A 22,529-nucleotide genomic window follows, 5' to 3' on the forward strand; every position below is an offset into this window, starting at 1 on the left:
GAGGGATAATGCACAAGGGAACCATCAAAATCAAAGATGGAACAACTCTTCTTCTCACCACAATAATAACTACCAATCTTCATCCCAACACCATAACAACAACAACCATCAAGCCATCCAAAATCACCAAAACCAAGCACCTCATCAAAACCAAAACAACTACCGTAGATACCAAGCACTACATCAAAGACAACAAACCAACCAATCCTTTTCCTCTTCTACCAACCAGGTTGATGAGCTCAGAGCTATCGTGGAAAAGCATGAAGAAAACAACAAGGCTCAATTTAATACCATGAGTGCTCAATTGGCCAACCTCACCGAGATGATCTCAAGATTGGCTTTACCTTCCTCCAATAATACCAACCAACCCTCAAGCTCTTCTAACCTTCCATCCCAACCCCTTCCAAACCCAAAAGGCGCACTCAATGCCATTACGCTATGGTCGGGGACTACATTGGAGGAGATACCTCCTAGGGTCTTGGAAGACATTCATGAGGAAGAAGTGGTTGTTGAAACTCCACATGAAGAAGAGGAGATGAACACAAGGCAAGAGGAGGAAGAAGTGAGCCTCAAAGAGCCTAAGAGGAAGGCTACAATGGATGAATCCATTCCTATTCCGTTCCCTTCCATGATAAAGAAAGCCAAGAAAACTCTAGAGTTTGATTTGAACATACTTCAAGTATTCAAGAAAGTTGAGGTAACCATCCCACTTCTTGATGTCATTCAACAAATTTCGAAGTATGCAAAAATTTTGAAAGACTTGTGCACACACAAAGATAGAATTGGTGAGTTGGAGACATTGTCATTGGGTAGTTCCATTTCTGCATTGATGAAGCCTATTCCTGAAAAGTTTGGTGACCATGGACTTTGTTTGGTTTCTTGTCGTATTGGTGGAGTCATTTTCCATGACTGTATGTGAGATTTAGGGGCTTGCGTGAGCATCATGCCATTTTCAGTATTTGCAAGGTTGAACTTAGCTCTATTGAAAAGGTCGACTTCCAGATTTGCCTTAGCCGACAAGAGTGTGATTACCGTGATGGGGATAGACAAAGATGTGCTTGTGGCAATTAAGGATTTGGTATTTCCGGTCAAATTCTATATCCTTGAAATGCCACCAACAGAGGGTAGAAGTTCTTCCTCCGTTCTACTTGCTAGACCCTTCTTGAAGACCTCTAAATTCAAATTGGATGCCTTCACTGGCATATACTCTTTTGAGGTCGGAGATAAGACAATCAAGTTCAACTTGGAGGAAGCCATGAAACACCCACCCGAAGAATATTCCGTACTCCGATGTGATGTAATTGATGAGGTAGTAGCGGAGGTGCAAAGCGAAGATCACAACAAGCTATGCTACCCTATTGTTGAGGAGAAGGATGATCATGAGGGTGAACAAAGGGAAGTTGTTGAGAATGAATCCCATGAGCTTGGTGAAAAAGAACCTCAACTTGAGGTAAAAAGTGAATTGAAGCTTCTTCTCTCTCATTTGAAGTATGCATTCCTTGGGGACAATCAAAAGTTTCCGGTCATTATTACTAGTGAGCTCTCTAGCCAAGAAGAGGAGAAGGTCCTAGAGGTCCTAAGGAAGCACAAGAAAGCAATCGGTTGGAGCTTGGGCGACATTGTGGGAATTGACCCGCATATGTGCATGCATCGTATCTTTCTCCAAGAAGGAGCTCAGCCGGTTAGACAACCCCAAAGAAGACTCAACTCCACTATCCTTGATGTGGTGAAAAAGGAAGTCACAATACTACTCGAGGTGGTATCATATACCCGATTTCTAATAGTGAATGGGTGAGTCCGATCCAAGTTGTCCCAAAGAAATCGGGCATCACTGCCGTTAAGAAGGAAGATGGTGAAGTGGTCACCACAAGAGTGCAAAATGCTTGGCGAGTGTGCATCGATTATAGGAGGTTAAATGCCGCAACGAGGAAAGACCACTACCCTTTGTCATTTATTGACCAGATGTTGGACCGACTTGCAGGTAAATCTCACTACAACTTTCTTGATGGTTTTACTGGCTACTTCTAGATTTATATTACTCTTGAGGATCAGGAAAAGACCACATTTACTTGTCCCTTTGGTACCTTTGCTTACAAAAGGATGCCATTTGGGCTATGCAATGCACCTGCCACTTTTCAGCGGTGCATGACAAGTGTCTTTTTCGATCTTATGGAGAGTTGTCTGGAAGTATTTATGGATGACTTTAGTATGCATGGTACTTCATTTGATAGTTGTTTAGAGAACTTGGCCAAGGTCTTAGCTAGGTGTGTTGATACTAACCTTGTCTTAAATTTCAAAAAATGTCATTTCATGGTGAGACAAGGTATAGTGTTAGGACACGTAGTCTCTGACAAGGGAATTTCTGTAGACCCGACCAAGGTTAATGTCATTACCAGTTTATCTCACCCCTCATCTGTGAGGGAGGTCCGTTCCTTTTTGGGGCATGCAGGATTCTATAGGCGCTTTATCAAGAATTTTAGCAAAATTGCATTGCCATTGTCGCGCCTACTCCAAAAGGACGTGGACTTTGAGTTTGATGGTGCTTGTGCGGAAGCATTCGAGGAGTTGAAGAGAGCTCTTACCACAGCACCAATTGTGAGGGGCCCTGACTGGATGCAGCTGTTCGAGATCTTGTGCGACGCGTCAAATCACACCGTAGGTGCCGCACTTGCACAGCGCGATGGTAAACTCCCTTATATCATTGCTTACTCCTCAAAGATATTGGATGCGGCACAATCCAACTATACCACTACAGAGAAAGAGCTTTTAGCCATTGTTCATGCATTGGATAAGTTTCGATCTTACTTGCTAGGCTCTAAGATAGTGGTATACACGGATCATGCAGCTTTAAAATATTTGTTGACAAAGAATGAGTCGAAACCTAGGCTCATACATTGGATCTTGCTCTTGCAAGAATTTGACATTGAGATTAGGGATCGAAGTGGGTCACGGAATTTAGTTGCGGACCATCTAAGCTACCTTGAAAATATTAAATATGACCCATTTCCGATTAATGACTCATTCACTCTGGATAGTTTGTATGCTGTTTCGGATAGTTTTCCTTGGTTTGCTCCTATGGCGACCTACTTGGTTGCTAAGATTTACCCTCCCAACTTTTTAAAACACCAAAGAGATAAGTTGAGGAGTGATTCCAAATACTACATTTGGGATGACCCTCACTTGTGGAAGAGGGGAGTAGACCAAGTAATTCGTAGATGTGTCTCGGAATCTAAAATCCAACCCATTCTTGAGTCTTGTCATTCGTCCGAGTTTGGTGGCCACTTTGGCCCACAACGGACGGCTAAAAAGGTTTTGGATTGTGGATTCTGGTGGCCAACACTATTCAAGGATGCTAACCAATTTTGTGTGTCATGTCACCAATGTCAAAAATCGGGAAATGCATCCCAATGGGATGAAATGCCTCAACAACTGATGTAATTTTATGAAATCTTTTATGTATGGGGCATAGACTTTATGGGGCCATTTCCTAACTCAAGTGGGTATTTGTATATTTTGTTGGCGGTTGACTACGTCTCAAAGTGGGTGGAAGCGATACCTACTTGCTTTGATGACGCTAATGCCGTGATTTCTTTCATTGAAATAATATTGTGTGCCGCTATGGGTCGCCACGAGGAATCGTGAGCAACCAAGGTTCCCACTTTTGTAACAGGAAAGTAGAAGCACTACTCAAGCACTATGGGATATCACACAAGGTTTCAACTACATATCACCCCCAGACAAATAGGCAAGCGGAAGTGTCCAACCGGGAGATTAAGTAAATTTTGGAGAAAGTGGTGAATCCACAAAGGAAGGACTGGAGCTCTCGGTTGGGAGATGCATTATGGGCATACAGGACAGCCTATAAGACCCCGTTAGGAATGAGTCCCTTTCGGGTCGTCTATGGTAAGGCATGCCACCTTCCAGTGGAGGTTGAGCATAAAGCCTATTGGGCGGTGAAACAGTGTGACATGGACATTACCAAGGCGGGTATAGCCCGGAAATTGCAACTAGAGGAGCTTGAATGTCTTAGGATGGAGGCATATGAGAATGCTCGGATTTTCAAGGAAAAGACTAAGGCATTCCATGATCACCATATTCGGAAGAAGGATTTTCAAGAAGGTGACGAAGTTCTCCTCTACAACTCGAGGCTCAGATTCATGCCTGGAAAGCTCCGTTCAAGATAGGAAGGACCCTTCAAAGTGAAGGAGGTAAAGCCCTATGGTGTAGTGGAATTGTTTGACCCTCAAAGTGAGGTAACCTTCAAGGTGAATGGCCATAGAGTGAAGAAATACCATGGCTAAAAATCACCAAAAGAAGTGGAGGTGCTCCTACTTGAGGATAAACCAAAAGGAGAGGAAGCATGAGCTCATGACTGTCCAACTTAAGGACGTAAAAGAAAAGTGCTAGGTGGGAGACACCCCACTATGGTATGATCGTTCTTGTATATACTTTCTTGCTTCTAGCCTTAGATTCTTTGTGAATTTTGTGCTTCTTGATGTTATTGAGCTTGTTTTGATATGATAGGTTTTGTTGATTTTGTTAGACTGTTGTGGTATCCATTAGGATTTTATCAATCTTGGCAATTTTGTTGTATTGGTTGTGTTGAAGAAAATGCTTCATCTTGAGTATTGTATGATTTTGTGAGTGTTTTCTCAACCTATCTAGCTAAGTGAATGCCAAGAATGTTTTAAATTACCTTTTTCTATGTTGTAAAAAAATGGGGGCATCCACGGGCAAGCGTGCAGTACGCGTGCGCGTCGGCGTGGTCTCACAACTCCTGGTACTAAACCCGAGAGTTGTGCCCACTTTGTGCCCATCTTGTGCCAAAAGCACAGCGGCAACCCACGCGTAAGCGTGGATGACACCTGTGCGTCCATTGCTTTCTCGCTGCGCATGGGCGACGCGTACGCGTCAATTGTGTGTTCTGAACTCTCTGGTACAAAAACCCGAGAGTTATGCCCATTTTGTGCCTACTTTGTGCCAAGCGACCCACGCGTAAGCGTGCCTGACGCGTACGCGTCGATTGCTGATTGGACATCCACGCATATGCGTGCTATGCGCGTACGCGTCGCATGTGCTGCACACCATTAGTGGTACAAAAACCCGAGAGTTAGGCCTACTTTGTGCCAACTCTGTGCCCAAGGCACAACTCTCCCCACGCGTAAGCGTGCTGTGTGCGCGTGCATCGATTGCTCGACGCAATTTTAAACCTGCGCGCCTTCTTTCTTCTTTTCTTCACTGCATTTCATTCTTCTATCTTCCTTCTTCCATTACCCTTCTCCTTCTTCTCCCATCTTCCACCACTCTTATCTCCGGCCACTTACCGGTGACCCCCACCACCTCTGGCGGCTCTAGAATTTCTTCCCTTTTCTCTCCTTTTCTACCAACACTCCACCTTGCTTTCTTCCCTTCTCAAGGTTCTATTTCTACTACTTCTCATCTTTTATTTTCTTTTAAATGTTCTTCTTCTGGTTGCATTTAGTTGCATGTCCCTTTTTGTCACTCTCTTAATTTTCTTTGTAGTTGATTGATTCTATTACTTGGTTTTTACTTGTTTGCTTTCCCTCTTTTCTTACTTTTCCATGGATGATGAATGTTGAATTTTACCTTGCTTTGATAGATCCTTTTGTTATCTCTTGATGTCTTTGTAATTATGTGGTATTGTGTTATTGTTTGGTATTTCATTTGGGGCTCTACTTGATTGAGTTCTTCATATTTGCTCATTGCTTGATAATTACACACCAAGTGTTCAAGGAAATGCACTTATACCATTTTGGTTCATTTTGATCTTATACTCTCAATTTTGTGTTTTCTCCTCGTACACTTGATGCCATGGCATCTTGGCTAGTTTTACTAGCCATTTTTTGTATGCTTTAGGGTGGTTTCATGCATTTTTCTAGGAAATGAGCAAGTATTTGGATGAAAATGCATTCACACCATGATTCAAGCAAACATTGTGAATTTTGAATGATTTCATGAGAATTATGCATGAATTGAATGATAAAATGGATGATGCATGATCCCATGATTAAGAGCAAGACTTTGATGCACTTTGTTTGATTGATTTCAGGTAACAAGAAGCAGAGAAGAGCCACGTTAGTGACTACGTTAGTACCACTAACTTGGCCACTAACGTGGAAGGAAGGAAAGTTGGAACGTTAGTGGGAACGTTAATAGCATCAACTTTGAAGAAAGAGCAGCGTTAGTGGCAAAAGTGAGTGCCAATAACGCTAGCAAAGGTGCAAGAAGACCCATGTTAGCTTCCACGTTAACTACATTAACGTGGGAACTAACGTGGAAGGAAAGGTAGATTCCAACGTTAGTGAAAAAGGTGATATCCACTAACGTTTGCGAAGCAAGAAGACCCACGTTAGCTTCCACATTAACTACATTAACGTGGGAACTAACGTGGAAGGAAAGAGAGATACCAACGTTAGTGGAAAAGGTGATCTCCACTAATGTTTGTGAAGCAAAAAGACCCACGTTAGCTTCCACGTTAACTACATTAACGTGGTAGTTAACATGGGCAAAAGTCTTACCCAGTAGCCTGACCATGCCTTCTTCAAACAAGAATACCTTGAGCCACAAAGCTCCAAATGAGGTGATTTCAGTGGCGTTGAAAAGTAGGATTCTAGAGCTTTCCAAGCATATATGGTACTACATGGTGGACGCTAAATTTGAGGGAGAAAACCTTCCCCGAAAGTGCAAAGATGAACATGGTATCAACCTGTAGTAAGGCCAGCTGACCTCTTCACCTTCCAAGAAGTATAACTCGAGTTGTAGAGCTCCAAATGATGCGCTTCTAAAGGCTTTGGAAAGTAGACATCCAGGGCTTTCCAACAATATATAATAGTATGGGATGTACATTAATTTGAGCTTCAGAAACTGGCAATTTTCAGCCCCTGATCGTGGACGTTATTGGCACTCACGTTTGCCAATAACGCCAGCCACTATGCCAGCAACCCTGTCCCCTTCAAAAGAGCATAACTTGAGTTACAGAGGTTCAATTGAGGTGATTTCAGTTGTGTTAGAAAGCTAACATTCAGATCTTTCCAACGATATATAATACTCTATAGTGGGCATGAAATTAGAGCACAAACCAGAGGCATCTTTTAAGCCCCAAAAACACCAACTGGGTAGCAAGTGTGACATTAGCCACACTAACTTCAGCACAAACGCCACACTTGTAGCGTTAGTGTGGCTAACGTTAGCACTGACATTAGCACCTGTACCTCAACTTGATTCTCTTTCAAAGACCACCCAACCTCAAGGAAGCAAGCCCACAAGTGTCAACCAATCAAGGCCACAAGAAGCATCTAGAATAGGAATTTTCATTTAATTGTAAATTGCTTTTAATTTCATTTTGTAATTTAGTAGAGCTTATATAAGGGCCTTAGCTTTTACATTCAAAGGACATTCTGGAAGGGGGGATTAGAGAGGGGTCTTCGGACTCCCTCCCCTCACACACTTTTCCTTTTCTTTCTTTTCTTTGTACTTTTCATTTATGAATTTTGAAGTTTCAATTTTAGTTTTAATCTTCATCTTTATTTTTCTGCACTTTCTTTCTTTTCTATTTTTTTGTAGAGCAATGATCAACTAACTCTTTTCATTGGGTTAGGGAGCTCTGTTGTAATTTGATGGATCAATATTAGTTTTCATTATTCTTCTTCTATCTTTTCTCTTGATTTTACTAGAAAGCTTTCAATCTTCATCCAATTGGGTAGTTATCTTGGAAAAGAAGCTATTCATACTTGGATCTCTTCTGAACCTTAGAAGAGGAATGAAGAGATCATGCTAGAAATGCTTTCTCATGTTAGACCAAATTAGGGTTGGATGGATATGGTGACTATAATTCTACCAACACTTGATTTGGGAATGCATGTGGTATAATCAGTGACCATACTTCATCTCTTCTCATGAGCAATTGACCAAGGAATTGGCTATTGATCAAGATTTGAGAGATTGAATTACAAGGAATTGTAATTCGATCACTTAAGATTGCTAAGGAGATCAATGAACGCATTGATTGAGGAAGAGATGAAAATGAACTTGATCCGAAGAATCGCAATATCTCTTGATCCCAATGTTTCTTTTATTTTTAGTTCTTACATTTACTTTTCTTGCCATTTTACTTTTCTGCACTTTATTGCTTTCTTTACTTTTCTGTCAATTTACAGTTCCCTGTTGCTCATCATCCAAATATGAACCGTCTAAATATGATAATCAATTAACCGTTGATTGCTTAATCCGTTAATCTCTGTGGGATTCGACCTCACTCTTTTGTGAGTTATTACTTGACGACAATTCGGTATACTTGCCGAAGGAAAATTGTTGAGAGACAAGTTTTTCGTGCTATCAACACTTGCTCCTTTCTAGGTACATTGAGCTTACTTTACTTTATGATTACCAACTTTATGCTCATCTACCATGACTTGCTTCTTTATTATGGATGCTTGAGTTTACCCTTCTCATGCCTTATTGCATGCCTTACTCACTCTTGCACCCCATGCTAAGTGTTGTGACCCATGATTCTATAGTTGTTTTGATCACATGTGTAGCTATCATGTCCTCAAGACACACACTTTCTTTTTGGGCACTGCTTCCCACTTGTATGTTATTTTCCATGAGTCAAATCTTTGGGTTTAATGTTTCCCCTTTTCCTTCCTTTTTCAGGATAGCCACCAAGAAAGACAAGGAGAAGCCGTCAAAGAAACCGGACACAAAAGGGCACCCCAAATGTCAACCTCCAAGGCATTCCCTACACTAGGAGCTAAACCCCTTTCTAAAAAGGCAAAAGCAATCGCTCCTATTGATGAAAAAGAGAAGAGCAATCCGGCAAGGGACTCCTCAAGGTTCCCCAACTGCTTCTGTGAACTCGTGTTTCCCGCCATGGTTGAGAGGAACTATCATTTCGAGCACATACTCGCACCTCCGGACCACATTGCTCATTATGTGATGCCCCGCATTGAGCGGTGAGGATGGGAGTTTCTCTTGAGAAAACCACAAGAGGCCAACCTCTCGTGGGTGGTAGAGTTTTACACCAATTACCACCTCCCTTCCCTTCAATCAGTATACGTGCGCCGGAAGCAAGTCCCGGTTTTAGAAGAGGCTATTCAACAAGTGCTTAATGTTCTACCGGTACCGGAGGAAATGGATGGCTACCAAGAGGTCTTACGTCGGCGGAATGAGTTTGGGTTTGATTAGAACTCGATTCTTCGAGTCATTGCCGAGCCAGAGACATTTTACACCCAAGGACGACTCAGGATGCGGCCTAAGTGCATTGATGGATGCTACCTCACTGTGGAGGCTAGAGCTTGGGCCCAGATCCTATCTCACTATGTACTGCCCAGCACCCACAAGTTGTCCTCCACGGCAGATCTCGCCCTCCTTGTTTGGTGTATTCTCACAGAGAGGCCGGTGAACATCCATCTCCTCATCCAACAAGCGATGGGTCAAGTTCGTGCCAGGGGTAATCTACCATTTCCCGAATTAGTATTTGATTTAGTTGTTGCTGCAGGTGTTCCTTGGGAGGCCACGGACATGAAAGCTACGATTCCGGTAAAGGGCGACATCGTCCCAAGCGGGAAATACCTACAGCCTCCCATAGACACCCCAAGCCTTGACGTAGCCCCTCCGCCTACCGTGCCTACCACCTCATCCACACCACCACAAAGACCCACCAACCAACGACTTGAGGATCTCTACAAGAAGATAGATAGATATGAACGGCGGAACCAACGCCGATTTGCTTACATAAAGAAGCTTTTGAGTTTTGTTACCCCATCTATGGAAGAACCCGAAATATCCACATCCACTTTGAACCGAAGTGACGGTAGCAATCATGAAGAGGATAGTGGAGGTTCCGGTCCCGATCGTCCTTTGCGCCTTGCTAGTAGCACGGAGGACCGTGCTAATTCATAAGTGTGGAGAGGTCGTTCGACCGATCTCCGTGGGTAATAATCTCCTCCTTTCAACATCTATGGACTTCAATTTTCTTTTGTTTGGTTAATTAGGACACATTTCATGTTTAGTTAGTTTTTGCTTGTGAATACCTCTTTCATGATAGTTATTTCTTGTAGAGCTACTTGGTTAGGGTAATAACTTCCTTTTCCAAGAAAATGTGTTTTTAGGGCATCCCACCAATTTTTGAAAAAAAAAATTTGTGATAAACTTGTTTGAAGAATGTATTTTGGAACATGATTGTTGAGTCAAGAACACAAGCGTGTGAGATTTGAGCCTAATGGTGTGGTTACATCTTATAACTACTTATTTTCCTTCTTGTGTGCAAATGTTCTCTTTCTATGATTGCAATCCTTGCTTTGTCTGATTCTATATATCCATTATTTTGTCTATGAATCCACTTACATGATTGAGGCCATCATTTGAATAGTCACTTTCCCAAAATGGCCTTAAGCCTTTTATCTACCATTGCTAACCAATTTTGAGCCCATGATAAACTCTTTTGTTCTTAAATTTAGCACATCAACACCCCTAAGTGAAAAATAATGAACGTCCCTGGATTTGGATCCTTGATTAGCTTAGGTGAGTGAGGGTGTATGTCATTCAAATGGGAAGGAATACTTGGGAACTTGGATAGATGTAAAGGTATATTTTTTGTAATTGTAATGGAAATTCTAGGAATTGGGAACATACTCATGTATTGAATGATTGGACTATATGCATTGGCACCCTTGTACATAAAATCCCCAAAAAAGGGGACAAGCAAAGAAAAACAAAAAGAAAAATAATGTAAAGAAAAAGAAATAGAAAAATAAAAGAAACAAAAATAGAAAAAGAAGCAATAAAAAGGGGACAAATTGCCCCAAGGTGAAGCCAATGATAACCAATGCATATGGGTTGTGGACTAAAGAGAAATGCACGAGCATGTGAAAAAGTGAATAAATGGGTAGCTAGGTTTTGTATTAGAACTGCATAGGTTGTTGCCTGTGTTAGGTGAGAGTCTAAGCTAATCAAAGATACAATTTTTAAGCTCACTTGGCCATACATGCATCCTTACCCTTACCCTAGCCCCATTACAACCGATAATAAGACCTCATGATGAATGTATGCATGCATTAAATAATTGTTGATTGTTAGATGAAAGACAAATCTTAGAAAGCATGATTAAGGGAGGATTGAGTGATGAACCTTATACACTTGAGCGAATAGAGCGGATACACTTTCGGTGAGGGTTCGATGCTCAACTTCTTGTTCCCGGCTTTCACAAGTGTTTGTCTCGCAAGTTATATGCACCTTGTTTTGATGTTTGAATTGGTAAGATTCATGGACTATCATGTCACCCTAGCCCTATATGTTCATATATGTTCTCGGAGGATAGATTCACCCTTGGCCAAGTAGATAGATGCATTTGCATTAGTTGCATTTCATAAACCTCTTCTCCTCATGAGGACATGCTTGGTTTAACTGTGGGGAGGTTTGATAAACCCCAATTTTGTGGTTTATCTTGTGTTGAGTTTAGGGGATTTTGTCAATACTTTCCGCACTTATCCACATAAAATGCATGATTTTGTGTTTCCTTCCTTATTTTGCCTCATGATTGAAAACATGCTTACTTGACCAAAAAATGCTATATTTTAATCCCTTCTATTACCATTCGATGTCATGACGCATTTGTTAAGTGATTTCAGAGTTTACAGGGCTAAATTGGTCTAGAAGATGGAAAGGAAGCATGCACAAGTGGAAGAAACATGGAGCTTTGGAGCTTTGTAGTTTAAGCATCGACGCGTACGCGTGCCTTGCACGTACGCGTGGATGCATGTTGCTGGGAATCGGCACACATAGTCGACGCATTCGCGTGCATTGGCAAAACCTCACCGACGCGTGCGCACGCCTTACGCGTACGCATGGATTGGAAAGCTCATCGACACGCACTCGTGCTTGACGCGTACGCGTGGCGCTCAGCACGTGACCTTATTAATGAAATTGTGGCTGGCGATTTCTGAGGCTCTGCAGGCCCAATTCCAAGCTGACTCTGAATGGAAAAGACCCAAGAGTTGTAGGGGGAAAGGGGGGATCATTCATTACACACTTAGACACAATTTTGGCTAGTTTTTGGTTCTTGTTCTTCTAGAGGGAGAAACCTTTGTTCCTCTCTAGATCTAGTTTAATTTGATCTCCCATTGTTGAATTTCTGAATTGAGTTTTGTTAATTGCTAGTTATGATTACATAATTTGAATTCTCTAGTATAATTTTGCTTATATCTTGTGTTGGGTTATGTTATCTTGTTATTTTCCAATTTTCTACTCATTTGATGAATATTGTGGATCTTGAATTCTATGAATACATTGATGTTTTCCATGATCATTAGTGTAACACCCTAATTAGCCTAAGTCTTACCTCGCGTCATAAAGCAAAGGTTATTCAAAGGTTACGACAGTTCTAAGCTTTTACATATATTATATAGAAGGAATTAATATTATCTAGAAGTCCGATGAAAAATATAGCTCAAAAAATAGGATTTGAAAAGCGCAAAAGGTAGTAGCGAAGATTCTAACTTAAAGCACAAGAAACAAGTATCGAGTAACACAACATCATAGTATAATAATATAATATCATAGGATTCTAGCCACGACTCGCAGAGTTTAAGCCGGCTAGCCATATACAGACCATGTATGAAACCAGACACTAAAAATAGCTTATACAAGTTTTGTTCTCTCAATACAAGCCTCTACGCCAAAGTAAGGTACAAAAGTGAGAGACAGATAGATATAATAAAATCAAAAGACTCCAAAAGATAGTCCAGATCCTCCGCTCCTGTCACCAATCAGACAACTCACCGAGGTGGATTGCACCCTGCATCTGAAAAACACAACAGAATATGGTATGAGAACCGGAGATTCTCAGTATGGTAACAGTTCCCAGTGATGTAAGATATAAGACCTCAGGACGCCAAAGGCAATCCTAGACTCTATATCCATCAAAGATTCAAGCTTAAAGAATTTCTAAAACAAAACAGCATAACATGTAATTCCTTAATACAACTTAAGCTGTAGTACCGTAAAAAGGGTAATCTATCCTAGGGATTTTCTACTCTAATCAAACACCGTTGTCCCACAGCCTTCACCAACCGATCCGCCATGCGATCCCATCGCCATCGCCTTCTGAACCTCCTCAACTCAAGTAGAAAACATAAGTATATACAATACAAGTAAAACACAAGTATAGGCATGTATAGAACTTAATTCAAATAGCAGTTAGACATGTTATACAGATAGGAAAATAATATCAAGTCGGCAAAGCATACAAACAGATAAGAAATAAATATGATAAATGCCTGCCCTACTGGCTGTGATATCACATTATCGGTTCAACTGCCAACCCAACACATCTCCATGGAGATGTTGCCCTTCAGATTCATGGTGTGGGAACCCCCGAGATATAGTGCTCGGATCACTGTACAGGGTTTTGCGCCTACATGCTCTGATGATCCGAAGGGATGCGAGCGGGATCTATTGCCTCCGACCTCACATCTAAGTGCAATCGGGACGAGCCACCGCCCTTACGCCGCCGCCACTACCTCGACAGGCGGGATCCAACCTCGGCCCCTGTCGGGCGCATAGCATCTCATAATCTCAGTGAAAAAGTGGTACAATGGTTTTCAAAAAATTTTTAGTACAGATGGATCCATCACTTCATTTGGAGTCCTCGACTCTTTTCAACCACTGTTCATTCACATTTCATTTCCTTGCTTGCACATCTCATTCATCAACCATTCATCGCACATCATCAAATCTCCCCGTTACAACAGAAACCTAGTATTCCGTTTGCTAACTATTCCCAAATAGTAATGTCTAAGACTCTTAAACCATTTCCCATGTTTGAACACCCAGAAATATGTCCAAAATTCTTAAAAAGGTGTTATAGAAGATTACAACCTCGTCGGGAAGGTGAAATAGTTGAAAACAAAACAAAATTTGAGAAACAGGACGTATGCGTCCGCACAAGGGTGTGCGTATGCACAGGTGTCAAAACAAAAAGGGTCTGTTCACTCGCACAACCTGTGTGAGTGCCCCCAACAGACTGGTCTCCCCAACGTGTGCGTGCGCACAGGTCTGTGCATACGCACAGGTTGCAATTTTCTCATTGGTGTGTGCGCGCACAAGTTGTGCCAGCGCTGTGAGCAGAGCACCATCCTCTGCCTGTGCGGACACACAGGTCTGTGCGTGTGCACAGATCAAAATTTTCGCAGAGTGTGCGTGCGCACAATGCTGTGCGTGCGCACTAATGAGCGGATAATTTATACCCTTTTTCGCATTGTTTTTAGGTAGTTTCTAGTATATTTTAGTTACTTTTTATTATATTTTTATTAGTTTTTATTCAAAAATCACATTTCTGGACTTTACTATGAGTTTGTGTATTTTTCTATAATTTCAGGTATTTTCTGGCTGAAATTGAGGGACCTGAGCAAAAATCTGATTCAGAGGCTGAGAAAGGACTGCAGATGCTGTTGGATTCTGACCCTCCTACACTCGAAATGGATTTTTTGGAGCTACAGAAGCCCAATTGGAGCGCTCTCAGTTGCGTTGGAAAGTAGACATCTTGGCTTTCCAGCAATATATAATAGTCCATACTTTACCTTAGATTTGATGGCCTAAACCGGCGTCCAAATTCAGCCTAAAACTTTCTGGCGTAAAACGCCAGAACTGGCACCTTTTTCGGCGTTAAACGCCCATTCTGGCACCCAGGGTGGCGTTTAATGCCAACTTTGGGCATATGAACGTGAAAGCTTGAAAGCTTAGCCCAGGCACACACCAAGTGGGTCCCAAAAGTGGAATTCTGTACTATCTGCACTTAGTTACTCATTTTCTGTAAACCTAAGTTACTAGTTTAGTATAAAAACTACTTTTAGAGATTCATTCAGCAACTTATGACATTTTTTTACATTTCATATTGTACCTTTGACGGCATGAGTCTCTAAACCCCATAGGTGGGGGTGAAGAGCTCTGCTGTATTTTAATAGATTAATGCAATTATAACTATTTTCTATTTAATTACGCTTGATTATATTCTAAGATACTCACTCGTACTTCAATATGGAGAATATGATGATCCGTGACACTCATCATTATCCTCAACCCTATCAACGCGTGCCTGACAACCACACCGTTCTATCTGAGCTCAACGTAGTCATTGGGCGACAGCTTGAGTGCGTATCTCTTGGGTTTCTAATCCACGGATCGAGTCTGCAGGTTAGAACATTCATGGTATAGGCTAGAATCAATGGCAGCATTACTGGGATCCGGAAAGTCTAAACCTTGTCTGTGGTATTCCGAGTAGGATTTGAAAGGGGATGACTGTGACGAGCTTTAAACTCGCGAATCTTAGGCGCAGTGACAGTGTACAAAAGGATAATGGTCATATTCCGATGCTAGTGAGAACCGACAGATGATTAGCCGTGCGGTGACAGCGCTTGGTATTTTTCATCCGAGACGATCATACAGCCTGCTATGGAAGGAGACCATGCATGTTTGGAGAAGAGAACAGTAGGAAAGCAGAGATTCAGATGACAGAGCATCTCCGGAACCTCAGCCTGTTCCCCATTACTAAATCACAAGTACTGTTTATTTCATGTTATTTATTTTCATAAATATAACCACTATTATCATTAATCTCCTGACTAAGATTTACAAAATAACCATAGCTTGCTTCAAGCCGACAATCTCCGTGGGATCCTCCCTTACTCACGTAAGGTATTACTTGGATGACCTAGTGTACTTGCTGATTAGTTATGCGGAGTTGTGAAAAGTGTAATCACAATTTCGTGCACCAAGTTTTTGGCGCCGTTGCCGGGGATTGTTCGAGTTTGAACAATTGACGGTTTATTTTGTTGCTTAGATTAGGAAAAAATTGTCTTTTTGGTTTAGAGTCACTAACATTGAGTCTTCTATTATTGTTTTTGGTTAAAATTTTAAAATCCTTATTTTCTTTTTCTAAATTATTTTTGAAAATTAAAAAAAATCAATAACTTCATAATTTAGTCTTCTGTTTGAGTTTAGTTTTATATTTTAAGTTTGGTGTCAATTGCATGATTTTATTTTTCTTTCAACTTTTTGAATTATATATTCTTAGTTCTTTCTTAATCTTCAAGTTGTTCTTGTTTATTTTCCTTGTTTGATCTTTAGTTTTTCTTATTTTTCCTGTGCATTTTCGAATTATTAGTGTCTAAAATATAAAAATTTTTAAGTTTTGTGTCCTTTGTGTTTCTATTTTCTTAAAAATTTTTAAAATTTGTTCTTGGTGTTTATCTTGATTTTCAAAGTGTTCTTGGTATTCATCTTGACATTTAAAGTTTTCTTGTTTGTTTTCTTTGTTTTGATCTAAAAATTCTAAGTTTGGTGTCTTTTTATTGTTTTTGTCTTTCCTCATTAAATTCAAAAATATCTTTTCTCTTTATTTAATTGAATTTTCGAAAATTTCATTTAAAAATTCAGATTTTTATTTTATCTTATCTTAGTTTTAAAAATCTCAAATTTCAAAATTTAATTTTTCAAATTTAAAAATCAAACCTTTCAAAATTTAAATCTTTTTCAAATCTTATCTTATATTGTTGACTTTTTCAAAATTCAAAATTTAATATTTAAAATTCAATTTTCAAATTTCAAATTTCAAAATTTTAAATTCAAAATTTAATTTTCAAATTTAAAATTTAAATTTCAAAACTTTTTAATTTTAATTCCTTATCTTCTCTTACCTAACTTATCTTATCTTTTCTAATCTCAATTCTTAAAATTAAATCTTTTTCAAATCTTTTCTTTTATTTAATTTCTTACAAGTATCTTTAATTTTAGACATATCTTTTTCAAAAACTTCCTAACTAATTTCTCTCTCTTCATTTTTCGAAAATACTCACCCACATCTTTTTTGAATCTTTTTAATTAATTAATTAATTTAGTTTTCAATTTTATTTTATTTCTTTTTCTTCTAATTTTCGAATTTATATTCAATTTTTCATTTATTTTATTTTCTTTTAATCTCGGTTTAAAAAAAATTTACAATCCACATCATCTCCCTTTCTCCATCATGGACCTAAGTGGAAATGAACAGTCCAGAAGGACTCTGGGGTCATATGCTAACCCCATTACTGCTGCATACGGGAGTAGTATCTGTATACCCCCATCAGAGCAAGCAGTTTTGAGCTAAATCCTCAGCTCATTATCATGGTGCAGCAAAATTATCAGTATTCCGGTCTTTTACAGGAAGAACCTACTGAGTTTCTGGCACAGTTCTTACAAATTGCTGACACAGTACGTGATAAAAAAGTGGATTAGGATGTCTACAAATTATTACTGTTTCCATTTGCTGTAAAAGATCAACCTAAGAGGTGGTTAAATAACCAACCCACAGCAAGCATAAGAACATGAAAATAGTTATCAGACAAATTTCTGAATCAATATTATCCTCCAAAAAGGATGACACAGCTAAGGCTGGACATCCAAGGCTTTAAACAAGAGGATGATGAATCCCTTTATAATGCTTGGGAGAGGTACAGAGGGATGCTAAGGAAATGCCCCTCTGAAATGTTTTCAGAGTGGGTACAGTTAGACATCTTTTACTATGGGCTTATAGAAAAAGCTCGAATATCTCTAGAACACTCAGCTGGTGGATCTATACATATGAGAAAGACAATTGAAGAGGCTCAAAAGCTCATTGATACAGTTGCTAGAAATTAGCATCTGATCTTGAGTAGTGAGTCCTCCCTGAAAGAAGAGGCTAAAACAGTATCCACTGAACTTAGTCCTCAAGAAAAAATTGCTGAACTCAATCAGCAATTGCTTATTATAACGAAACAGTTTGCAAAATTCAAAGAGATGCTCCAAGACACTAAAAATGCCAACCAAAATATTGAAGCACAATTGGATCAGACAAAACAGCAGCTATCTAAATAGATAACAGAAGAATGCCAAGCTGTTCAATTAAGGAATGGAAAAACACTGAATGTATCAATCCAAGGTAGCAGGAAACCAAGAAAGGAACAACTAATAAATGATAACCAAACCACTACCCAAAATTCCTCTGAGGATAGTAAGAGCCCAGAGCTGAACGCCAGAAAAGGGTGAAAAGGTGGCGTTAAACGCCCAAGGGATGGCCAGTTCTGGAGTCCAAATGCCAGAAAAGGGTGGCAATCTGGCGTTAAATGCCCATGCAGCCCCCAATTCTGATGTTCAAATTCCATTAAAGGATCAGACACCTGAAAGTGCTGATAACCACCCCCTTAAGCAGGCTTCTCCAACCACTTCTGTAGGAAATAAAATTGCAGTAACTAAGGTTGAAGATTACAAAGCCAAAATGCCTTATCCTCAGAAACTCCACCAAGCAAAACAGGATAAACAATTTGCCCGCTTTGCAAACTATCTCAGGACTCTTGAAATAAAGATTCCGTTTGCAGAGGCACTTGAGCAAATACCCTCTGCTAAGTTCATGAAAGAGATCTTGAGCCATAAGAAGGATTGGAGAGAAACTGAAAAAGTTTTCCTCACTGAAGAATGCAGTGCAGTCATTCTGAAAAGCTTACTAGAGAAGCTTAAAGATCCCGAAAGCTTTATGATACCATGCACATTAGAGGATGCTTGTACCAAGACAGCTCTGTGTGACCTTGGGGCAAGTATCAACCTAATACCTATATCCGCTATCAAAAAGCTTGGCTTGACTGATGAAGTTAAACCAACCTGGATATGCCTCCAACTTGCTGATGGCTCCGTTAAAATCCCATCAGTCATAATTGAGGACATGATTGTCAAGGTTGGGCCATTTGCCTTTCTTACTGACTTTGTAGTGCTGGAAATGGAGGAGCACAAGAGTGCAACTCTCATTCTAGAAAGACCTTTCCTAGCAACTGGACGAACCCTCATTGACGTCCAAAGAGGAGAGATAACCCTGAGAGTCAATGAGGATGAGTTTAACTTGAATTTTGTCAAAGTTATGCAGCATCCAGACACACCAAAAGACTGCCTGAGCGCAGACGTTATTGACTCCTTGGTGGAAGAGGTCAATATGACTGAGAGTCTCGAATTAGAGCTAGAGGATATTTTTAAGGATGTTCAGCCTGATCTGGAGGAACCAGAAAGAATAGAAGAACCTCTGAAAACTCCTCAGGAAGAGGATAAGCCTCCTAAACCCGAGCTCAAACCACTACCACCATCCCTGAAATATTCATTTCTGGGAGAAGGTGACACTTTTCCGGTGATCATAAGCTTTGCTTTAAACCCACAGGAAGAGAGAACACTAATTCAGGTGCTAAGGACACACAGGACAACTCTTGGGTGGTCCATAAGTGATCTTAAGGGCATTAGCCCAGCCAGATGCATGCACAATATCCTATTAGAGGATGATGCTAAGCCAGTGGTTCAACCACAAAGGCGGCTAAATCCCGCCATGAAGGAGGTGGTGCAGAAAGAGGTCACTAAGTTACTAGAGGCTGGGATTATTTATCCTATTTCTGATAGCCCCTGGGTGAGCCATGTCCATGTTGTCCCCAAGAAGGGAGGAATGACAGTGGTTCATAATGAAAAGAATGAAGTGGTTCCTATAAGAACAGTTACAGGGTGGCGTATGTGTATTGACTACAGAAGGCTCAATACAGCCACCAGGAAGGATCATTTTCCTTTACCATTTATAGACTAGATGCTAGAGAGACTAGCAGACCATGAATACTACTGCTTTTTGGATGGCTATTCAGGTTATAACCAAATTGCAGTAGATCCTCAGGACTAAGAGAAAACAGTATTCACATGTCCATCTGGAGTGTTTGCCTACAGAAGAATGCCATTTGGCCTGTGCAATGCACCTGCAACCTTTCATAGGTGCATGCTCTCTATTTTTTCTGATATGGTAGAAAATTTTCTGGAAGTCTTCATGGATGACTTCTCAGTATTTGGAGACTCATTCAGCTCCTGTCTTGACCATCTAGCACTTGTTCTGGAAAGGTGCCAAGAGACTAACCTGGTTTTAAACTGGGAAAAATATCACTTTATGGTGATTGAAGGAATTGTCCTTGGACACAAAATTTCAAACAAGGGAATAGAGGTGAATCAAGCTAAGGTTGAGGTAATTAAAAAATTACCACCACCTGCCAATGTTAAGTCAATCAGAAGCTTTCTAGGGCATACAGGATTCTATAGGAGGTCTATAAAAGATTTTTCAAAAATTGCAAAACCTCTGAGCAATCTGCTAGCTGCAGACATGCCATTTATCTTTGACACAGAGTGTCTGCATGCGTTTGAAACTCTAAAATCCAAGCTGGTCATAGCACCAGTCATTTCTGCACCAGACTGACATTACCATTCGAACTAATGTGTGATGCCCGTGACCATGCCATTGGTGCAGTATTGGGATAGAGGCATAACAAGTTTCTGCACGTCATTTATTATGCTAGCCGTGTTTTAAATGATGCGCAGAAGAATTACACAACCACAGAAAAGGAGTTACTTGTAGTGGTTTATGCCATTGACAAGTTCAGATTTTATTTAGTGGGATCAAAAGTGATTGTGTACACTGACCATGCTGCTCTAAAATATCTCCTCACAAAGCAGGATTCAAAACCCAGACTCATAAGATGGGTGTTGCTTCTGCAAGAGTTTGATATAGAAATAAGAGACAGAAAAGGGATAGAGAACCAGGTAGCAGATCACCTGTCCCGGATAGAACCAGTATCAGGGGCGTCCCTCCCTCCTACTGAGATCTCTGAAACCTTTCCGGATGAGCAACTCTTTGCCATTCAGGAAGTACGATGGTTTGCAGACATTGCAAACTATAAAGCTGTGAGATTCATACCCAAAGAGTACAGTAAGCAGCAAACGAAAAAATTAATTTCTGATGCAAGGTACTACTTGTGGGATGAACCATATCTCTTTAAGAGGTATGCAGACGGAATGATCCGTAGATGTGTGCCTAGAGAAGAGGTACAGAAGATCCTATGGCATTGCCATGGATCACAATATGGAGGATACTTTGAAGGTGAGCGAAAAGCCACAAAGGTTCTCCAATGTGGTTTCTACTGGCCTACTCTCTATAGAGACTCCCGAAAGTTTGTACGTAACTGTGACAGTTGCCAGAGAGCTGGTAATCTGCCTCACGGTTATGCCATGCCTCAGCAAGGGATCCTAGAGATTGAGTTATTTGATGTATGGGGTATTGACTTCATGGGGCCTTTCCCACCATCATACTCAAACACTTATATTCTGGTGGCAGTAGACTATGTATCTAAATGGGTAGAGGCAATTGCAACACCCACTAATGATACTAAGACAGTGTTGAAGTTCCTCCAAAAGCATATCTTCAGCAGGTTCGGTGTCCCTAGGATACTAATCAGTGATGGAGGCACTCATTTCTGCAATAAACAGCTTGACTCTGCTCTGGTCCGATATGGGATTAACCATAAAGTGGCAACTCCATATCACCCACAGACAAATGGGTAGGCTAAAGTCTCAAATAGAGTACTAAAACGAATCCCGGAGCGGACTGTAAGTAACCGTAGAAAGGATTGGGCGAGAAGTTTGGATGATGCTCTGTCGGCATACAGAACCGCATTCAAGACTCCTATAGGGACCTCTCCATACCAGCTTGTGTATGAAAAATCCTGTCATCTGCTAGTGGAACTAGAACACAAGGCCTACTGGGCAACCAGGTTCCTAAACCTTGATGCTAAGGTAGCTGGAGAGAAAAGATTACTCCGGTTGAATGAGCTGGAGGAGTTCAGACTCAATACTTTCAAAAATGCTAAAATTTACAAGGAGAAAGCAAAAAGGTGGCTTGACAGAAAGCTGTCATCTAGAGTCTTTGAGCCAGGACAGAAGGTTCTGTTGTTTAACTCTAGGCTCAGATTGTTCCCTGGGAAATTGAAATCCTGGTGGAAGGGGCCATATGTGATTACAAGTGTGTCACCATATGGTTATGTAGAGCTTCAGGATATTGACTTTGACAAAAAGTTCATTGTTAATGGACAAAGAGTCAAATATTATCTTGAAGGCAATGTTGAGCAAGAATGCTCAAAATTGAGACTAAATTAAAAGCTCAATCAAGTCCAGCTAAAGACAGTAAATAAGTGCTTGCTGGGAGACAACCCAGCCATTATAAAAAAATTAGATGTTTGTAACAATTATATAAGTCTATTTAATTTTGTTATCTATGTTAGTTACATGCATTTCAGTGAATAAGTCAGAAAATGGAGGTTCAGGACATAAAGCAGAGGAATCACAGAGAAAAGGAGCTCACTGGCATCAAAACGCCAATAAAGGGGCATTCTGGGCGTTAAACGCCAGAATGGCTATCATTATGGGCCTTTAATTCCCGAAAAGGTATCATTCTTGGCGTTAAACGCCAAAATAGGCAGAATTCTGGGCGTTTAACAACAGAAATGGCAGCATTTTGGGCATTCAGAAAGACGCCCAGTAAGGAAGGAATCCTGGCGTTTAACGCCAGTCAGGGTATCTGCCTGGGAGTTAAACGCCCAAATAGGCAGTCATGTGGGCGTTAAACGCCAGAATGGATAGCATTCTGGGCGTTTAACGCC

The sequence above is a fragment of the Arachis ipaensis genome, chromosome B2, assembly GCF_059453495.1.
Source record: "Arachis ipaensis isolate K30076 ecotype BB chromosome B2, ASM5945349v1, whole genome shotgun sequence".
NCBI classification, from domain to species: domain Eukaryota; kingdom Viridiplantae; phylum Streptophyta; class Magnoliopsida; order Fabales; family Fabaceae; genus Arachis; species Arachis ipaensis.